Source organism: Nannospalax galili, unplaced genomic scaffold (genome assembly GCF_000622305.1).
Source record: "Nannospalax galili isolate Female #2095 unplaced genomic scaffold, S.galili_v1.0 scaffold188, whole genome shotgun sequence".
In the NCBI taxonomy this organism is placed as follows: Eukaryota; Metazoa; Chordata; class Mammalia; order Rodentia; family Spalacidae; genus Nannospalax; species Nannospalax galili.
Window position 1 is genome coordinate 2,864,976 of NW_008360325.1, and position 21,258 is coordinate 2,886,233.

Genomic DNA, 21,258 nt, shown 5'->3' on the forward strand with positions numbered 1-21,258 from the left:
GGGAGGGGTGGGGTGGGGGGCGCTGAGAGGGTTTGGGCTAGAGCAAAGGCTCAAGCTCCTCCTCCACCATGCCATGTGGAGAACCACTGGCATAGATTAGCAGAGGCCACAAGCTACAGAGGCTGGAGGGAAGTCATGTGACCAGAGGTTGCGCTGAGAGGGGCAGCTAAGAGAGAGGCTGGACGTGGGGGACTGGAAATGCAGTTTAGGAGATTGGGCTTGCCCCAGGGTGGTAGGGATGGGGAACTGGGACAGGAGAGAGACTTGCCCAGGGCCAGGGCAAGGCAGGCAGGGACAGTAGGTAGAGAGAGTGTGGCACAGGAGCTTTCGGTGGGAGCACTAGGGATAGGGTTATTTTCAGAAAAGATAATTGGCTCGCATCCTGGGATCCTGGCCTCAGACCAGCTTTTCCTGTGCCCCATGGACGGGTGGATCCCTTAGTCCCAGCACCATAGGGCTCTCCATAGCCCTGGCTTCCTTCGGCCATTTTCCTCTGCAGAATCCTGCCTGCACATCCCCCTAGGGACCATGCTTCCCCTGCCCTGGGCTTCCAGATTTCATTACTTCTAATGAGCCCGTCGGAGGCCAGGCAAGGCACTTACGAGTGCCAGACTTTCTTGTAACCATGCTCAGAGCCAGGCAGGCCTGCAGCCCCAGTGCTCACCACCCACCACCACACCGCCTCATAATGAATGAGAGGAAGAAATCCGGGAATTAATGAGGACGGGAAAATTAATCACAGGTTTTTTGGGCTGCTGGACTCCCAAGGAGGCCTTCTGCAGGTCTGGGGCCTCAGACCTGCTCCAGATCTGGGGGTGGGGAGAAGCAGTCTGTGCTATGATCCTACCATAAACACATGCCTCCCTTTGCTGGCCTGGTCTGGGTAGAGCTGGGAAAAGCAGGAGCCCCAGGGAGGAAGGGAGGCTGAGTTCTGGCCCTAGCACCTGCTGTGTGGCCCAAGGGTAGAGGTGGGACCTCTGAGTCTCAGGGTCCTTCTCTTAAAAGAAGACAGTAACCTGGTAAAGTTGCCCTGGTAATGGGACACCTGGGTGGCCCTCACCCCTAGCAGTGGTCACAATCTCCAGAGGGCCAGGAAAGCGTCCGCATGGCAACGCAAGGCTGTGTTCCTGGGTCTGCACCTCCCAGAGTTGTTTGCTTCAGTTTGCCCTTTTCCAGCTCGTTTCCTAGGAAAAAGAGGGTGCTAGGGAGTGGGGTGCTGCTAAACAGGTAGGACTCAGGAATGGGGAAGGAACCAGGACCCGGGGTGGCATATTCCTGAAATCCCAGTACTCAGGAGGTAGAGATAGGAAAATCAGTTGTTCAAGGCCATCCTCAGCTACATATGGAGTTTCAGGCCAGCCTGGGCTACATGAGACCTTGCTTCAGAACAAACAAACGCAACAAAAAACAAACAGAAGTTTCCTTCCGACAGCTCTGGAGTCTAAGGGCTTCATCTGGTGGGGCCTTTGAGAATGCACCCCCTGGTGAATCAGCAGAGTGCAGGAGGGCCAGACTTCCTTTCAAAGGTGCTGCTCTCTCGGTAACTAACCTCTGTCTGTAGTAAAGGCTCTAACCTGTTCATGAGTGTAGGGCCCTCAGAACCCCGTCACCTCTTCTTAAGCCCCATTTCCCACCACCGTTGCTGAGGGATGAAGTTTCTGGCCCATGAGCTTTGTGGGAAATGTTCAAATGATAGCATTTGTCCAGTTTTCTATATTGTCTCAGAAATTCTGATTGGGGCCCAGAAGGGTGAGACCCAGTGTCTTTGTGAATTTGGAGGCTGGGTGGGCCTAAAGATTTGGCCTGCTTCTCTGTTTCACCCCCCACCCCCACCCCCAGCCTCAGCCTACCCTGGCCTTCAGTCAGCCCCTGGGGTTTGCCATGGGGGGAACCGAAATTCTGTGTTGGGCTGTTACCCGAAGGCAGTAACAAACAACACTTGGCTTCTAAAGCCAGCTGCCGGGGCTTTTTCTTTCTTTTCTTTCTTTTTTGAGGACAAAGATATTGCAAATGTGTTTTCAATCCCCTTCTAAGAAAAATAAGTTTATATAAAAGAAATCTGGTATTCCAGTCTCTTTACCCTTCTGACACACTCTTTGTTGACCACTGAGTATGACCCAGGTGCTGATAAGATTAGGTCTCTGACTTGCCCTCGGCACAAGTGAGCAGGTCGGTGCAGATGGTCACCAGGGCTCAAGTAGTTTCAGGGACATGGTTTGCTGAAGCGTCCTGAGGGATGAGCCATGGGAGTAGACTTAAAAGAAAGGGGTGCAGAGCTTTGGCCCTCAAGTTCTCCCCAGGACTGGAGTTTCTGCCTCAGGCTGACCTTCCTTGAGGAGACAGACACACTGGGGTGGGTACTGGGAGGGAAAAGCCCTCCTGGGGCCCAGGAGGCCAGTGAAGGGCCAGTCGAGGCTCCAGGCCTGTTGTTCCACTGCCATGGCCCCAGGTATCCCTGCTGAGCTGTGTTTGAGACCCAGCTGGACTAGCCCTAATTTGATGGGTTCAAGGAAAACACGCAGAACTGCTTTAGCAATCAGTGGGGGAGGCTGGTCACTTGCAGCAACATCTCTGAAAGCCTCCTTCAAGGCCTTCAGGGCACATTGGGGAGCTCAGCTGTTCTGTGACTGGCTCACCTTCCCTACATCACTTTTCTGTCCCCACTGTCCTGGGAGCTGCCCTCTGCCCATCCAGGAAGCTGACCTCTGTTTGCCTTGTACTCCTACAAATCAGGCTTTGGGAATTCAGTTGAAGGCAGAAGGTGTTGGGGAAACAGGGTCGCTCACTGGGGGTGGGGAGAAGCAGGGGTGGAGGTGGGGGCAGCTCCAGGGGAAGCCACGTGGAGGTAAGGATGGAGGGGAACTCTGCTTTCATTCCACTCTGGGAGCAGGGGTTGGACTCTGCCTGCAGCAAGCAGGAAACTGTATTTCTAGCTGTGATAGAGGGGTAGAGCCTTGGTCACAAGCTACTGCCCTGGCATCCAGAACGTTCTGACCAAGTCTTCCGAGTGTCTGCACTTCACCCTGCACACCTAGCTCCCATCATGGCCTGTCCTTTCCTCCAGGTGGCTTGAGGCTGAATTGGAATCACTGCCACGGGCTTATGTCCTTTGAGCATCTTTTTGGTAGCTTATACCTAGTGCTCTCCTGAAAACCACTCAGCACAGAGTGAGGTGCAGAGGCAGAGTGGGGGAGGCCACGGTAGGGATACATAGACCTCAAGCTTGGGCTGTCCCTGCCGAGAGGCCACCCCTTCAGCAGGGTGGGCAGCTGGCTCTCTTGGAGTCCACATCCATGCTAATTGCTGACTGTTCCTCTGAATAGATTTTCCTGGTCGCTTTAATAATGAAATGTTTTATGACATCAAATATTTCTCCTTATTAGCTGGGAAAGGTCAAAATCCATGACTGGCTTTTTGTTGCCTGGGCAATTGGGTCTGACCTTTAGTTATAAAGGAAGCCTGCTGCTGTCTCTAGTTGCTGATAAGAGGGGCCCATAGCTGCCTGGGCCTTCCACCACAGGCTATTGCTCCTTGAATGTTTTTTGAGATAACCTAGCCCCAGTTTTTCCATCTCTGCCATGAGATACACTAGAGTCTGAACTCAGGGCACTTTGGATCACATCCTGGGGATTGGGCTCCATATATTGGAGGGTACTCCTTGGTCAAGAGTGAGCATGGTCTGTTCCCCTCCCTCTGGCTCATGCCCCCCCACCCCAGGCCTGGAACCTCTGCCCGGGGGCCCTGGAGGTGGGCAGCAGAGGCCCCCTTGATTCATCCTGGGAGAGAGGCTGTTGCTTGCTCCTGGCCATGTTGGGTCTCCCATTGTCTGTCCAAAAGGAGTCGATAGCCCTGTCCCAACCATCTCCTCAACGTTCCCACCTGTGGGGAGGACTGGCAACCTCACTGCCTAGAAATGAGAGGAGGGGGCTCCTGACTGCTGGAGCAGAGTAGAGGCTAAACAGCACCCCAAACACTCCAGGCATTTTCCCTTCACTGGACCCTCCAGGTGGGGGGTGGAGCCCTCTAAAACATTTTCTAAGGATGGTACAAGTAAGGCTCCTCTGTGAGGCCAAAGGGCCCGAGATTTCCCAGGTTTCACGTGATAGAGACAGGCTCTGAGTCATCTGTGGGACCCTCTCCTTACCCCTTGTGTCCTGTCACCTTTTGCCTCCAGAGGAAGTTGGGGGAAAGGCAGGAGTTCTCATTCAAAGCCCAAAGCCCTGTCTATTCTGAGTGCCATGGGCAGGATCGGGCTTAGGGCAGTTGGGAAAGCAGTAGCACTGAGCTGCCCGGTGGGCAGCCGTGGGGAGAACCAGGCCTTGTTGCCTCACTCAGTTGCCACACTTGCAGAGGGATGCCTGCTTTGGTGGTAAACAGCCAGGGTAGACAGCTGGGTGGGGCCCGGGGCCCACCCTTCCCATGATAAATGGGGTGACTCCTCGTGGGCGCCGTCAACATGGACTAGAGAAACCCAAGGAGCCTGACTGAGATCGTCCTTTGCACAACAAACCCTGTGGCAAAAGCCACGGAAACAGAGGGCTGCCAGAACCTTGGCTGCCTGGCGCTGCCTGGAGCTCCGTGGCCAGTAACAGCCACCCAGGAGCAGCTCCGGAGTGCCTGTGCTCTGTGAGGGGGATGCTGAAGAGGAACAGAAGGAGGGCAGAAACACAGAACTTTCTCTGCCTGGATCCGAGTGCCTCTTGCCAGGTTTATACTTTGAAATGAGAAGCAGCGTGGGGGAAAACATGTCAGCCGTCCCAGGCTCCGAAACCAGCAAGTGGTTTGGGGGAAGGGTGTGTGTGTGTGTGTGTGTGTGTGTGTGTGTGTGTGTGTGTGTGTGTTTGTGCATTCTTATGTGGGGCCAGCGAGGTTCTGTTAGGGGGAGAGTCCTCTAGACTGTCAGTGACATCATCAGGCCACACCTGGCTCTCAGGAGCTTGCTCAGAGGAGGAATCAGGCTGTCATATAAATGAGTGGAAGTTCCAGGGCTGGGGTCTGTAATCTGGAGGCAGGGGGCCTGGGGTGCTGGGCTTGGGGACACACACAAAAATGCCATCCCACATTTGCGAAGCTCCCATGGGCAGAAGGAGGCAGAGACGTTTCTAGAGTCTTTGCATCTACAACTGCATTCAGGGACACCCTCCATCAATACTATATATACCAGCCTCTTGCTTCCCTTGCTCATGAGGAAGCATGCTTCAGGAGCCAGCTGGCCCTTCTCTGCCCCTGAATACCACAGGGACAGGTCCAGGCCCTCTCACCCAAGAGTGGTCTGTACTCTGGGGACCCTCAGATTTGGGGCTGGAGAGCAGGGACAGATTCTGGAGATCTGAGGATGACTGACTGCTTCTTGGTGAGGTCACTCTTCCTTTTTCTCTGCCCATATGTAACTAAGACCCCACTGAGCTGACTGTCCTTAGGAGGCTCCCCCCCCGACACTGGTGTGGTTCCACAGAGGCCATATGGTTGGTGACCTTGGGTCTGTTTGCCCCACACTTCCAGAAGTTTCTCATATTCAGAACAAGCTGGGTCAGCCCCCGTCCCCGGAGAGCATTTGTCTTCCAGCAAGTGTTGGGAGAGATGAAAGTGAAGACCCAGGACAGTAGCCAGAGGCTCAGACTGGAGCTGGGCTTCCATCTGCCCAGGGAAAGCACAGTCCACAGTGGGCTGGGCCCTCCCACATCACTCAACAATGCCCCTCAGTCACTCAAGAAAATACCCCATAGACATGGCTATATGCCAGTCCAATGGAGACAGTTCCTCAGCCGAGGTTCCTTCTACCCAGAGGTGTGGAACTCACAACTCAAGCTGTCCAACAAAGGCTCCTATCTCTCACTGAGAGTTGGCAAGGATGAGATGCCATCATCTGTAAGCACATGGCACCAGCCTCACCCCAGCTCTGGGTGGTGATGTGTGAGGAGAGAGTGGCTCCTGGCTCCTGGGGAGTCCCTGTCTGTGGTAGAGTGTGCTTTCCGACCTCGTTTGTGACACTGCTGCCTGTCAACCTACTGATGGGCATGATCAGCACTTCTCCATCTGGAAGAAGTCGTCACTCCTGCCTGCCACAGCCCCCAGCAGAGGCCCAGAGTTTCTTGGAGGATGCGGGAATGCGGGGGCAGGGTACAGAGGAGAACATGCTTATGGAACCAGTGCCCAGCGGGCTGCCAGGCTCAGTGTGCTACTAGAGAGTCACCACCACCCTCTTGAGGAGCCTCAAGGGCCTCCAATGGGCTTCTGGATAGATGGAAGAAAAATACCTCCTTAAGGAAACTTCCTTCCCTGAATGGGAGACTCAGGGGGAGAGTGGGGTCGTTCTGGGCAGACAGCACAGGGCAGTGACCCTGCCTTGGCACCTCTGATAAGGGCCTCCGCAGGTTTTTGTTTTCTCCTGCCCAGAGCGGTTCTGACCCTGGCCTGCTGCTGTGAGAATTAAGAGGCTGAACGGAGCACAGGTGCTCTGTAGACTTGGACCTTACCCCGGAGCCTCTGGATGGGGCTATTTTTGCTACAGAAGGCTTTACACACATGTCCAGCCCCTTGGCATGCTGGCAGTGGGCACAGCCCCCAAAGCATGATGGAGACTCAGGACCAGCCTGTGGCATACTGCTGAGCTGGGCTTCCGGAGGGCAGAAGGTAGCTGGACTTTGCAGGCCATGGGCAGGGCTGGTCCAGGACTCACATACATGCACACGGGAGGCATCTGTCCTGCTGCGCTTTTAGGATGTGGTTGGGGGCAGTGATGGGCTGAAGAGACAGAGTTTATGACCAGCCAGACCTCTCCTACCTACAACTCTCACAGAAGGGAAGACCCTCCCCCGTCTCCAGTGCCTGGAGGGCCTTCAAATACCACATGGGGTCTGTTTGTGAGGCCCAGGCTTGTGGCTCTAGAAACCAATGTGTGTTGGGGGGGGCAGAAAATACATCTGATTTGCATAGGAACAATGGATACAGGTCCCCTGGGTGCAGGATCCTGGGTGTCGGCGGGGTCCCACCCATGACATTCAGTACTGGAGGTGAGGGGATGCTCTCACTCCTTTCTGGGTATTGCATTTTGTTGGCTTTAAAATGCAGCTTCCGGGCAGGTGGGAGAGGTGCCTTGTGAGGCAGGTGAGGAGGCATCCAACTTTCAGTTCATAGAGTCTGGTCACAGGGACAAAATAGCAGATGACAAACTAATGTGAGCCAGCTTTAAAGTCGTGTGTCAGACTCCTGGGTGGATTTGGTCTGAAGTGTCCTCTGGACCCCTCTTATTGTGGAGGACACCCTGAGAACTCATGTTCACTAGTAATTCTTGTCTTTACAGTAGCTCCTGAACCGCTGGGGTGAGTGGGCTGCAGAGACCGTGCTTCCCTGTCACTGTGACACAGCCAGCCAGTGGGATGTGCTTCTCAGGTGATAGAGCTACAAGGTACATCCTCCTGTCTCCCAAAGACCCAGCTGCAAGACAGCCTCTTCCAAGAAATGCTCCCCAGGCTGGAGAGATGGCTCAGCGGTTAAGAGCACTGACCGCTCTTGCAGAGGACCCGAGTTCTAGTCCTAGCACCCACATGGTAGCTGACAATCATCCATAACTCCAGTTCCAAGGGAACCCAACGCCATCTTCTGACCTCCTTGGGCACTGCACAACACAGGTGCACTTACACACATGCAGGCAATACACTCATACACATAAAATAAGATAATAAAATATTTTTAAAAAGAAATGCTTCCAAAATGGTCTGAGCCTCCCTCACCTTCTGCAGAAACTTCCTCCAGCTCGTCCTGGGGTCCCTGGTTAGTCCTTGTCAGGCAAGTCGACACCAGGGAGGGAGTTGGGCCTTGTTCCACCCATGCTGTACACCCTGTAGACACCAGGGTAGAAGACTCTGAGGTTAGGCAGGTGTTTCTGGATCACAAGAAGCAATGTTGAAATTCTCAAATAAAATTCCTACGGATCCCAAGAGATCCACACGGTGGGTCTCAATCAAATTCCAGAAGAGACCTAACAACCATCCGTCTGACAGCTCCGTGCTGGAAAGCAGTGGTCCTGAGACCCAGTCCAACTCACCAGCAATCCCGCTTGCTTTCTGCACAGATGAGGTTTCTCAGTAGTGGAAGACAGGCAAACTGATGGTCTCTAGCTTTTGGTGACATTGAATTGACACGGTCCTTTGAGCAGCCATTGGAACAAGATGGAGCTTTGCGGCCTTTCGGTAAAATCACAGAGGAATTGTGGACCTGTGACTGTGCTCAAAGATTCAGCATGGCCCGTGGATGAAGCTGCAGCCACCTGGCCCTCCCTACCCTGCCTCGTGACTGCCTCGGCTGCCGGAGAAACAGAACACCCAGAGCTGCAGGAAGACACTGCATTTACCAGCAGCCGTCTGGGCGAGGGTGACACGGAGCAGGACACTCATCTGGGGCCACCGGTGATTAGACAGACTGCATCTTGGTCAACTGATATGAGACTAACACTCTGATGGTGAGCAGACCACTGAGAGAGGTGAGGTGCAGGGAACATTGGAACCACAAGAAAAATCTCTGTTCCTCTCCACCCAAGCCCCAGGGCCAGGTGACCTGACACCAGGGGTGACATGCCTAGGCTGCCCACCCTGCTCTCAGGACCTGAGTCACATCCTACTTAGTAGCTCAGGATGGTTTCACTTTTCAGACGAGTAATCTTTAAAAAGGTTGTTAAAGAGCAGATGGTGATGACGGTGCATCGCCAGAGATGATAACGCCTCTGCCCACGTTTGCAGAGGGTGCTTCCAGTTGACACCAGCCTGTTGACTCTGTCGACTTTCCAGTAGAGGTTTCTCCTCAGATGACAGGTTCCAGAGAGCCCACTGGGGAGTCTGAACAGAAGGGACTGAGGAGGGTAAGGTGGGTTCAGAGCTCTGGCTGTCCTGGAGGCTGGAGGAGGGTGGATACATGACTCTGGGCTTTGCAGGTATCCTGGGCTGCACTGATCAACAGGCCCTTCTTAGCAACAAGTTGAACCCACTACTCTCCTGTCCTTACAGTGGTACCAGAGACTGGCAGTGTCTACTGTACTGTGGGGAGCAGGCACTGAGGCCAAGGATGAAAGATGGCTTCAGAGTCAAGCCTTCCAGACCCTATTCTGTGCCCAAGGAGCTGGAGTATGAATGGTTGTTAGCTGCCATGTGGGTGCTGGGAATCGTACTCAGATCCTGTGCAAGAGTAGCCAGTGCTTTTAACCACTGAGCCATCTCTCCTGCCCCCCATCTACCCATCTTTACGTCCATCCCCCCATCCATTCATCCATCTACCTATCCATCCATCATCCATCCTTCCACCCATCCATCCATCATCTATCCATTCATTCATCCATCCATCCTTCCGTCTACTCCTTGGCCCTAAACTGTATCACAGCTCTGATGAATTTCTGCCACCTGACTCTAGTGCTCTTACCACCCTCCGTAGCAGCTTCTGTAAAGCCATCTTCTCCTACCACGACGAGAGCTTTCCTATCAGCTCTTGAAGGACCTCTCCATCACTTTCTGGAAATATCCTCAGTGGAGACCTTCATGCTCAACGTCTAGCTACAGTTTCTCCCTTCTACCCTTTCTCTGGCCCTCTCACTTCACACGCCCACATTACAAATCAGGTTTCATTATGGGGGCTGAGAGATGGAGACGAGGCTGTCTCGTTGTACAGTGTTTCCCAGCTGGACTAGAAAACCCATTGCCGTTCAGCCCTACAGACACTTGGAAAGTCTGGAGCGCTAGGCCTCAAGTGTCAATCACTTGGCACCAAATCAAGACAAACACAAAATACTGCACAGTATTTCTTTTAAAATGATTCATTTGTTTATAGAGGTGTCCAGAACTGTAGTTCTTTTCAATGTCAAACTTTTCAAAATATGATTAAAATGTACCAGATTATTAAATAGAACTGCTTCAGACTTAATTTAGCAAACTGTAACATTTTTATCATTTTTATAAAGCCCTTTTTAATGAAAACCGTCTGCAAGGAGACCAAATACCCAGACCAAAATCATGTTTTCGCTATATTTGTTATCCCTGAAGATGTTATTTCCAGATTTTACAGAAATAATAAATTTCGTTTAGAAGTCTGGGCCTCTGAGGTGGTGTCATACACCTCCGAATTTTCCAATTTGCAGCACAAGAGGCTAATCCCACTGTCCTTCTTCACCCTCGGCCACTCCCGACCACAGTTTCCTGCCTTCCTTTGCCTCTGAAATGCAGTAATGGTGGCAACATTCGACCCAACATGTTTATTTTACACGAGCCTGAAAAAGGCTGTTCTAATAAGCATAAACATGTTTTCTCAGTGACAAAACGTTTTCTTCCTGCGGCTCATGATTTCACAGGTCACTTGCTTGTTTCCCACGAGGGATCTCCTCGATCCACTGGTGCCAAATGAGAGCTGTCAGAGCTGCACACTCCCTCAATCCTGAACCCGTTTGGAAGTCCTGTCTGCCTATCAGACATCCAGGCCTGTCGTGGATACCCCTCGATGTGGACAGCTCATTAACAGATGTGTGACTTTCAGCCTGGGGATTGTGGATACCCTAAATACTACCTGTCCTGCTAGCTGCCCAATGGGAATCTCTGTGGGGTAAGTCAGACCCTGTGGCCCTAGCTAGGGAGGTCATGGCTGGCATGAGCCAGTGAGCATAAAGCCAGGCACCAGGGTACTCACCTGGCTTGGCCTCTGTGGCTTCTGAAGTCAGATGACGTCGTGTGACTGGGTTGTCTGTGTTTGACTCTTATGGAATACATACTATTACCTCAGGGACTTCTGGTGACCAGAGGGGAATTAGGACTGGATGAGGGCACCCACAGCCTGGAAAGGGCAGCAGTCCAGCTGAGCCACCAGAACAAACTTCCCAGCAACAGTCAGAGGCCATGGGAATCCACACACATGGCTCTGTGTCCAGAGGGTATCTGTTGAGACGTTCAGATTCTTGTCTGTGGAAACAAGGAGTTGGACCAGGGACACGCAAATAGTCAAGGAAAGAAAGGCTGCCCATCAGACATCCCCAAGGATGGAAGTGGCTGGAGAGCTGGGAAAGGCCTGAGGCTGGAAATCCAGGTCACCAAGCGTCAAGGCCCTTCATCTGTCATTTACACGGCCCTTGCCTTGTCCCACATTTCCCTGTTCCCTCCATGTAGCCCTGGTGGGAGGGGATTCCAGTCTTTCTTCTAACTGGCTTCTATCATGTTAATCCTTTTTTAGAATATTTTTTGACACAGGGTTTTACCGTGTAGTTCTGGCTGGCCTCGAACGCGGGAATCCACCAGTATGTCCTGAGTGCTGGAATTAAAGTCATGTGACCACGCCTGGCACCGCATTAATCTTGATGACTCTCTCCTGCCATGCAAGCTCTTGTCCTGTTCACTCTGGATTCTGAGAGAAACTTCCAGAACCTCCCCTCAAGCTCACTAGGAAGGTAAACTGCGACAAAGCCCATGATAGCGGCACATGGTGGGGGGTCTTGAGCCTGTGGGTGCTGCTGTCCCAGGGGCAGGTTTGCGTTCCCAATTTTTCACCAAGTTTTCGAGTTCCCTTTGAGCACTGTATTTATTGAGGGCCAGCGAGAGGGGGAAAACTGGCCCAGTCTGCCTAGGACTGAGGGGTTTCCCAGCACATGGAACTCAGAACTAAAACTAGGGAAGTCTCCAGCAAACAGCATGGCTGATGTGTCCTCTCTTAATGAAGTCACTTTCTGTTGAGGGTTTGAGGCACACATGTTGTACACATGTTGTGATGTACTTCCTGTACATCACAACATGTGTACAACATGTTCCTGTGTAGCATCGTAAGTTTCTCCCTCAGTTGCTTCTGTGTATCAGGAAATGCTCTCCTCACTTCTTCTCTCAGGCCACTATGTCACCCATCCTGGTCACACTGGCCATTAGAGCCAGGGAAGTCACACTCTGGAACTCGATTCCAAGGAGGCCAGCACTCTCAACAGACCCATGAAGATTCAGGCCAGAATGAAGACAAAACTTGCTGGAGTTCTCCCTGTGAGAGGAGACATCATGGTCACCAGCTAGACCCCAGGCCTTTGGTCTCCTAGTCCACAGAGCACTGCGCCCAACCACAGTCCAGGGAAACCCCACTACCTTCTCCCAAGAAGTTCAGCTGAGGTCACTGAGAACTCCCTGTGCTTCTGTCACACCCAGCTTTACTGTCCTCATCATAACACATACCCCCAACTTGCCCTGCTGCCAAATGTTCTGAGCCCCGTGCTACAAGAACAAAGGTCCAATTCAGCCTCCCAGGGGGCAAGGGATCTCATTAAGGCCCTGGCAGCCCTGGGCTGAGGTATTGTTTGTAATGGAAAAACAGCAAACAGGAATTTGCTGTTGCGATGTGTTAAAGGTTTTATCCAGGGGAATTAATCAGATTGCTACTGGCCTTCAGTCTCCTACCCTCTGACTTCTCATCCTCAGAGAAGTCATGGACTAGGGCTGCAAAATTGGTTCATTCCTCTTACTGTTGTTTAACGCAGGCCTGACACATAGCTCCCAGGCAGGACTGAATCACCCCCACCTGCTTGCCACCAGCTCCGAGCCATCAGCAGCCATGGGTCTCCTCCTGCCCATCCATCCTGACCTGTATGTTTTTGTTTAGTCCTACAGCTTGGGTCAGGAGCTGCCGTTACTAGGAGATCTTATGGGCGGCATGCCCAGCTTCTCCAGAATCCTGTCAAATGCTCCTGTCCCCAGGACTCCAGGTGCAACAAACTCCAAGCCCTCATTGGAATAGTCAGGTGGGGAAGATGTAGATGGTAGACCATGCCACATGCTCTGCCTCCCCACCTTTCACCAGATCCTGGAATAAGAAACAACATCTGCCTCAAGGCCGCCCATCACTCTTCTGCAGCACCATTTGTGTTCGGTTTGGGAGTCTGGTTTTATGGGGGACAGGATCTTATGGAGCCCAGGCTAGCCCCCAAATCTCAGCCCTCCTGCCCATACCCTTTTGAGTGCTGGGGATTACAGGTATATACCACCATGCCTGGTTTTACACTTTTAAATAACTGGTTCATTTTAAAATTTGTATTATGTGTGCATATTGTCTGTGTGTGCGTGTGTGCGTGTGTGCGTGCGTGTGCGTGTGTGCTTGCGTGTGCATGTGTGTGTGTGTGTGTGTGTGTGTGTGTGTATGTGTGGTTTTCTGACCAGGGTCAACCTCAAGTGCGGTTCCTCAGGAGCAGTTTTTTAAGACCAAGTCTCTCACTGGGACCTAGAACTCACTGGTCTAGGCTGGTGGGCCAGTCATCTTTCTGTCCTACCTCTGCAGTGCTGGGTGTGTCACTGTGCCTAGCTTTTTACATGGGTTCTGGGAATCAAGTTCAGGGTTTCCTGCTTGTGTGGCACTACTTAACTGACTGAGCCATTTCCCTAGCCCCTTGTCATTGGATTCATGTGTCTGCATTTCCCCTCGAACAAGAGGATATACCATAACAGCTCTTCCTGCCCTCAGAAGCTCCCGGGGAACTAGTGAGTTTCCTGCAGGCCCCATACCCTTCTTGAGTTCCTAGAGGGAACCTTGAAATTTCTTCTTCCTCCCTTACAGGTGTGAGACTCTGGGCATCCTGCAAACTCCTTCTGAGCAAGTGGCTCCATATTCTTCCAAGCTTATATCAGAGAAAGCCCTGTGCAGGTGGGAGACAGAGCCATAGTGTGTGCCTCTGTGTATCCCTACAACCCCTGCCTTAGAGGTTTGCGTAGCCCATGAATAGGGCACAAATCTGAATTATTCAAAAGCTTCCAAGAGTTCTAAAACCCTCCTCAACATCCACATGGGGTTCGGTTAATGCTCAGGTACAGTAGGAGCTGGGTAGATGACCTTCTTCTGCATGCCACTTTTATAGGGGTCAGCCACCAAGATATCCTGAGCTCCCTCATCCAAAACACTCTGTAAGTTAGGTCCTTACTTTAGACCAGCATCATCCGAAATGGACTAAAGATGTGGGGGACAAGCAGCTAGGACATTAGCAAAGGGGGAGGATGTCAAACCGGAAGCTGAAAGAGACACAGAACTCTGATGCGGGGAGAGGGACACACACCCAGAGACCAGCATAAGTCACCAAGAGGCGGAAGGAGACACCCCATTGGTTGGCTCCAGGTACAGGTAGAGAGAACCATCCTGCTGAAGGGCTTCTCTTCAGGCTTACAGGTGCTTTCCGGGTGCCACTGGCTTGTGACCCCTAGAGGGGTCTGTCTAGCTGACAGCAGCTCAGTTATTGCTGGAGCAAGAGGAGGTAAATGGGATGAGCCCTCCCTGTCCCCATAGTCCCAAGTTTAGCACCTAGTGGGTGGTGGGAGATGCACTTTGGGGATGAGTGAAGGGATCAGGAAGTAAAAGGGAAGAGGAAAAAGAAAGGAAGGGAAAGGGGACGGAAGGGAGAGAGAGAAGGGAAGGAAGAGGAGCGTGATGGGTGAGGGAAGTTTGAGGTCCTTTGAGTTGCAGTCTGGAATGATGGCGCTGGGGGCATATTTGCAAGGATGTCCCCCGCCTGCACTCCCCCTTAAGCAACTTGGTCATAAACCTTCCTCTCTCTGGGGCAATGCTTTCGTTGCTTACAAAGGGATGTGGGCAGCTGACCCTAGCTCTGCCATCCACTCCCCTAAGTATGAGCTGTCCTTGCTGAGACCTCTGCTGAGGTTTCCACTGATTCAATGGGACGTGGAATCTGAGGTTAAGCTATAAAACCTCTGGGGTCCCCCATTGATCTGTAACCATAGCCTGCCAAGGGTACAGGAATGGGTTTGGACCCAGAACCTCTATACAGCTGCCAAGCCTTAGGGTGACACTGTAGCCACAGCGAAGGGGACCCTGGAGACGAGAGTCTTGCTGGCCACTGTGCATTCCTTACTCAGAACCTGTGGCACTCCAGTTCACTGGCTCCAGCTTCTAGCGTGGGGCTAACATAAGTAAGTGAAGAGGTCTGTCTCCAGTCTGGCCTTGTTCTAGCCTGAGAGTCACAGAAGGAGAAACTGGGGTCTAAACAGTGGGGCTTGCCTGAGGCCCCAGCTGCTGTGGTTAGGGGCTGGAGTTCCTTCCTTGGCAAGGAACCTGACTTTTGGGTCCCTGAGGGCTCTCAACCAGGGGAGGACCTGCTGCTGGCGGCTGGTGCCGTTGTGGGAAGTTTGGACTGTGTCAAGGGGTGGCCTAAGGTGGATGAGGCCCAGTGGGATAGCCTCTGTCTGGGCCCCCTTCCGTGTTTCCCTACTTCAGTCACTGACCTCATTATCACTTTTTAAGAAAGCAGGCCAGGCCAGCAGGGTGGGGGCCCAGAGAGGAAGGAAGTGGCCCACAGCCATGGCAGAATGTCCACTGAGTGACAAGCAGGGCGGGTCCCCAGAGCAGCCCAGCTGCTGCTCCAAGACACACCCTCTCCCTAGACTGGAGGCCAGAGCTGCCCTGGCAGTGCCTGCCCACTCCCAGAGGAAGAGCAGGAGGGTCTTGGGTCACTCAGTTCCTTTTGGCCCAGGCTGTGGGCAATGACTCTGGGGTTCCCAGATAGGAGAGGAGACACCTGGCTGACTGCAGATCGGATAACCAGCCAGTGTCTTTTCTGGTGTAAGCACATCCAGTCAGTATTTAGGATAAAGCTATGCTACAAGACTTCTGCTGTTTGAAACTCTGCTTCACCAGGTGGTCCTTTTTCACATTGCCGTGGCAGGGACTGGCAGACCGCACACAGGCACGACAGCAGCCTTTGGCTCTGGGCTGTCACTTGTTTCCTTTCTTGACTTTGGACTTAGCCAGGAAGAGCTGGAATCTCACGATGCCACTTTGCCTCTTACTGCTACCTGGGCTGAGTGCCAGCTGTCACCTGAACCTGGGCCTCTGGAGGGAAGAAGCTGTACAGTCCCCTAAGGATGAGGGCTGGGTCCACAGGAGCCACTGAGTATCACTGTCACACACTAGGTCACTTTGGAAACTTGTGACCTCAAGTTTGAACACTATGTCCCTGGGAAGTATTCTAGCCCCGGTGATGGGGAGTCCATGGGGCCTGCGGTGGCGGACCCCAAGGGCTGAGCAGTTGACTGCAGGTCACTGAGGTGTGGGCTCCGGGAACTTGTGGCAGGAGGTGCCCAGGGCAGGGCACAATGGGGACCTAGAGACAGGCTACATAACGTTCCCATAGCTTCTCCAACAGATGCAATAGCTTCAAGCCACAGTGGACTAACTAGCTTCTTGAGGTCTGATGCCCGAGATGGGGCTGATGGGACTGAAGTCAAGGTGTCAGTAAGGAGTTCCAGGGAAGTGTGCCTCCTCCGTTTTGGCTTCTTGGGGCTGTCACATTCCTTGGTTCATGGATGCCTCACTGATCCATACTTCTTTCATTTACCTTCTTCTCTGGCCCTGACCCCCTGACTACCTCCTGCTTCCTTATAAGGAGCCAGGGACGACACTGCACAGTCCAGGGATGCTTGGGACCATGTCCTCATCTTGGGGTCTCTGTGGACATCTATTGAGCCTCTGCGCATGCCTGCTCCATATGCAGGGACTGTTATTCTCTGATTTCTCTTTGAGGAACTCAAAAACCCAGTTTCACAGGGGTTCAGAACTGTCCTTGAATGCTGGGCTCATGGGTCTGTGTTAAAGCCCAGTGTCCTCTCAGAGCCCCAGATCTAATGTGATGTGTGTAAGACCAGCCTCAGGCTCTGGTAGAGACAGCCTTAGCCCTGCGATCTGGTGTGGCCTGGTGTCCATGTGTTAGGACAGAGCCCATGAGCTGCTGCAGCTGGGGCCCGGATGGGGGTCGCTGGCCTCACTGTGGCTGCTGCTCGGCTGGCTGGTCACACATGCTTTACATTAAGGCTGAAGAGTATGTTTTCCATCCCATCTGGCACAAGAGGGACTCCGGCTGTGCAGGGTCCTGGCCGGCTGGCTGCCGCAGTGGCAGAATACCAAGGATGTGAGTTCAGGAGAGAGGCCCCCCGAAGCTGAGCAGGCTAAGGGAGGACCAGGGGGAGCAGGAGATCAGGGCGGCCAGGTCTGCCTTCCAGGGATCCGGGCCATGAGGGGCACAGGGCAGAAGCCTTCAGCATTCCGATAGGAACCCTGCTGGGAAGGACAGGCCAAGGTCACCAGCCTGATGGCATGGGGGAGGTCCCGGGCTCCCCTCTGCTTTGCTTGGTCCTCTCATTTAGGAACTCTTCTTCAGAGTTGACTGTCCCTGAGATGCCATGAGTACCTAAGGAAGCCCTGTGTCTGTGGAGAAGTCACTGAGGACCCAACATCCTCCTCAGAGTGCTGGCTTTAGGGTGAGGCGCCTGTCCCCACACCTGCACTCCAGACTTTCAGACCTGTTTTTCCTGCCAGTGCCTACTCACAGGCTCTGAACTGTTCACTCTGTTTCCCACCCTGGAGACTTTATTCCCTACCCTGCCTTCAGCCCCAACTTCAGGTCCTGGCTGGGGCCTGTACTTCAGACTCAGCGGATCGTGAGGTGCTAGGGTATCTCCTTCCTGCCTTGTACTCAGAGGGCTGGGCCCACAGGAGCCTCCGAGTGTTACTGCCACATACTAGGTCACTTTGGAAACTTGTGATCTCCAGTTGAAACAACATTGCTGCTGCTCCTGCCCTCATAGCGGAGTGCCTAGAATGGGCTCTGCTACCTTGAATCTCCATGCACTTGCTGAATGACAAAGTAAGTCAGAGCCAGGACACTGAAACCCTGCTGGGCCAGAGGGCAGTTCTGGGGTTGTCCTGGTGAGTGGAGGAGAACTCAAGCAGAATAGAGCCTTTTGAGCTGTGTTTTGGAGGATGATTAGGAGCCTGTGAATGGGAAGAAGTGGAAAATTTAGTGCCAGGATGAGCATAGGCATCCCGAAGACCTGGGACCAGCAAGCCACAGCCCAGCGTCGAAGTTCTGCCTGAGACCTATTTCCTTTGGCCTGGGAACTGCAGCCAATTAGTGTCAATTTTTGAAGACTTGTTTTAAAAGAAGAATCTGCAGTCCAAGTCTTCGTCAGAGAGGATGGTGGGGCCCTTTCTCCCAGGAGCGGCTGTGTGTGGGGGAGATACTGCATCAGGCTTGGGACACACAGTACTGGGGGCTCCAGCTCCCCTGCACAAGGGGAGAGAACCAAGACCTCTCCCTAAACCTTAGGGTGTGACCCGAGCCCCTCTCCCAGGAAGGCGGGAGGGCCAGATGAGATCACTGCTGTCCTAGGCTGTGTGGGCTCACCTCTTTCCAGCCAGATCTTTGACCCACGGGCCTGGGAGAGAGAGGACTCCCACACTCATTGTGAATTAGGCGTATTTTCCACCCGCTGGCTGGATCTTCAGGGACCGAGAGAGAAGACGTTCCAAACTTCGTAAGGTTTCAGCTCTAATGAGCTGGAATTCTGGTGGTTACTTTTAATTCCACTGTGTTTACCCCAATCAACGATCGAAGGCTGGCGGGGAGAACCATTCCTACAGTGATTAGCACTTTGGCAGACCAGCCCATTTTCCAGGAAAGGCTGCATCTCTGCGTGGGCTCACGGCATCTTCTGGGACCGAGTGGCCAGGCTGGAATGGAGGACACAGTGGTGTAGGCAGTGGTAAGCACTGGGCTTCCCTGGAAGCTTGGCACCTACACTTAATGGGTCCTGTTGAGACCCAGAGCCCCAGCCGTCTTAGTCTTGTTGTGGGCTTCCCAGAAGCACAGCCTGAGACCAGGCACTAGCTGGAAAGAAGGGAGCCATTTTTGGGTTCTTACAAAAGCTCAATAAAAAGAAGTGAAAAGAAAACCAAACAGTGGAAGTCACTGAGGGACCTATGCCCAAGAGCTACCTTACATAGAGCATGGTCATGGGATGCCAGCCAGCCTGAGGGATGTCGGCTGGGTGTGGGGAGAACAGCCATTCAAGGCTTCAGTGAACGGCTCTCTTTGCCCTCAGGCCGAGGGTGTAATGGCCTAGGGTCAGGGGCTTTGGCATCCAAGGTCTCTACCTGGTTCTGTCACCTTTTATCCCACCCAGAGCCCAGACTTGCTCTTCTGAACTGATGACTGAATACTGTTCAAATGATCAGAGGGTGGGCCAGTGTCACAAGCAGCTGAAAATCCTGTCACTCATATAGACTTCCTAAGTTCCTGTTCTGTGAGGACCCTGGAAGGACAGCAGGTCTGTGGCCACCTCATGGTGTGGCTGGTCCTCTGGGATCGGCATAACGTCATACATATGAATTATGGGCCAGGTTCTAAGGTGCTGAGCAATATCCTAGGCTGAGCGTCAGTGCCTGGCCTTAGATAGGGCCCAGTTCTCTTTTATGGCATTTCTCCTGATGAAACCAGGTGAACCATGTACTGCACTCCTTCTGATGAGCTTAAAATCAGTTGACCTGGGTCTTCATCTTATCCCCTACCATGTTGTGCTGGTGGGCAGAGACCTCAGCCTTCTACCACACAAGGCATGCACACCCAAGAATAGGCTGCTGGGGTGTTCTAAGGCCTGTCCATCCCACCTTTTCGCCTCTTCTGGCCCTGGCCCCGGCCCAGGACAATTGACATAGGCACTTAATTCTGTCCTCTACTGCTGCCCATTGACACCTAAGGTCTCTGTTGTGTGGCATGGCTTCTTCTCTATGCACCCTGGGGAGGACGGCGTTTCCACAGTTGGAAGGTTCTGGAAACCCAGAGGAGCCTCAGCTCTCACCTATGTGATTACTGCCTGATTCCTCTCTGTGCGGGTTTGTTTTTGTCCACTTGACACAAACTAGGAACTCCTGAGAAGACCCTCAACTGAGGAATTTCTTCCATCAGATTGGCCTGTGGCTGTGTCTGTGGGGCATTTTCTTGATTGCTAACTGATGTAGGAGGGCCCAGCCCTCTGAGGGTGGTGCCGTCCCTAGGCAGGTGGGCCTGGGCTGTATAAGAAAAGTGGCTTAGCAGGTATCGGGCAGCAAGCCAGTGAGCAGCGTTTCTCCATGGTCTGCGCTTCAGTTCCCACCTCCAGAAGCCTGCCTTGAGCTCCTCCTCAACTCCTCTCAGTGATGGAGTGTGACCAGGAAGGGTTAGCCAGATAAACCCTTTCCTTCTCCAGTTGCTCTGGGTCAGTGTTTTATCTTAACAACAAAAAGCAAACTAAGACACCCTGGGTCCAGGATCCCATGCAGGCGCCAGCCTTGGGGTCTATTTTAGCCAAGCACACACACCTCTAAGCACACACATCTCTAATTTGTTTGGGCTGGTAGCTCAGGTCTGCCTTGTCATACTGCTCTGTGACTTTGGTAAGTTGTTCACACTCTCTGGGTTCATGTCAAGACTACTATGGCCTCCTTGTTACTCATGAGCCTGGCGGTGCCCCTTGGTTGCAGCGGCCACCTCTGTTCACCTGCTGGCTAACAGGGCCAGCGGCAAGATGCATACTTTTCTTTTGCTTTTTCCAAAGCTAGCCTCTCCATTTCCCTGAATGGTACTGGTTGTCTGCCTGGGAGATGAGTCCCTGGAGGAGTGGAGAAGGGGAAGGTGACTGGTGTGCCTGCCTCTCTGTCTGAGAGGCCAGGGTGTGGGCACAGTGTAGGGAGCTGGTTGGAGCTGGGTGGAGGCACATGCAGAGCACGGCAGGGGCTCAGGAAAGCCCTGTCTGCTACCCCATCCCTCCAACCCCTGCCATTGTGGAATGGCTCCACCCAGGCTTCCTGGAACCCTTGGGAGCTAAGGTCCATGTGGGATGCACCCCTGGGAGCCACTTAGCCCGGGCTGCAGGATCACGGCTCAGAGCTTGCACATCTGCTCGGGAAGTATTTCTTTTTTATGAGCGAGCTCCAACTTGTTAAATTTTATAGCGACAGGAAACTTGTAACCTCACTTAGGAATTACAAGGGCCTGGGGTGAACACACCCCATAAAGCCCAGTGGCCTGTGGGAATCTGGTTAGAGACGAACCCAGGCACCTTTTCCAATATGCAGGCAGTGCTGAGGCTTCAGGATGGAGATGCCTCTGGTGCCCAGAGACTCCATCAGAACAAAGTCTTTGTGCTAGGACCCCCCATGTTGGGCCCTCTCTCCCTCTTGGACCATATTTGGCTTCCTGGGGCCAAGAAAAGGCCTCCCTTCAGAGAGAGAGAGAGAGAGAGAGAAGAGGAGAGGAGAGGAGAGAGAGAGAGAGAGAGGAGAGAGAAGAGAGAGATACGTGTGTGGTCAGAAAAGTCAAGACCCCCTTAAAAGTGTCTATGTCCCAAGTACCTAGAACTCATGAAGCTGCCCCTCCAAGAAAAAGGGCTTCTGAGAAAGAGCTAAGTTGTAGATTTTTCAGGGCTGTGTGTGTGTGTGTGTGTG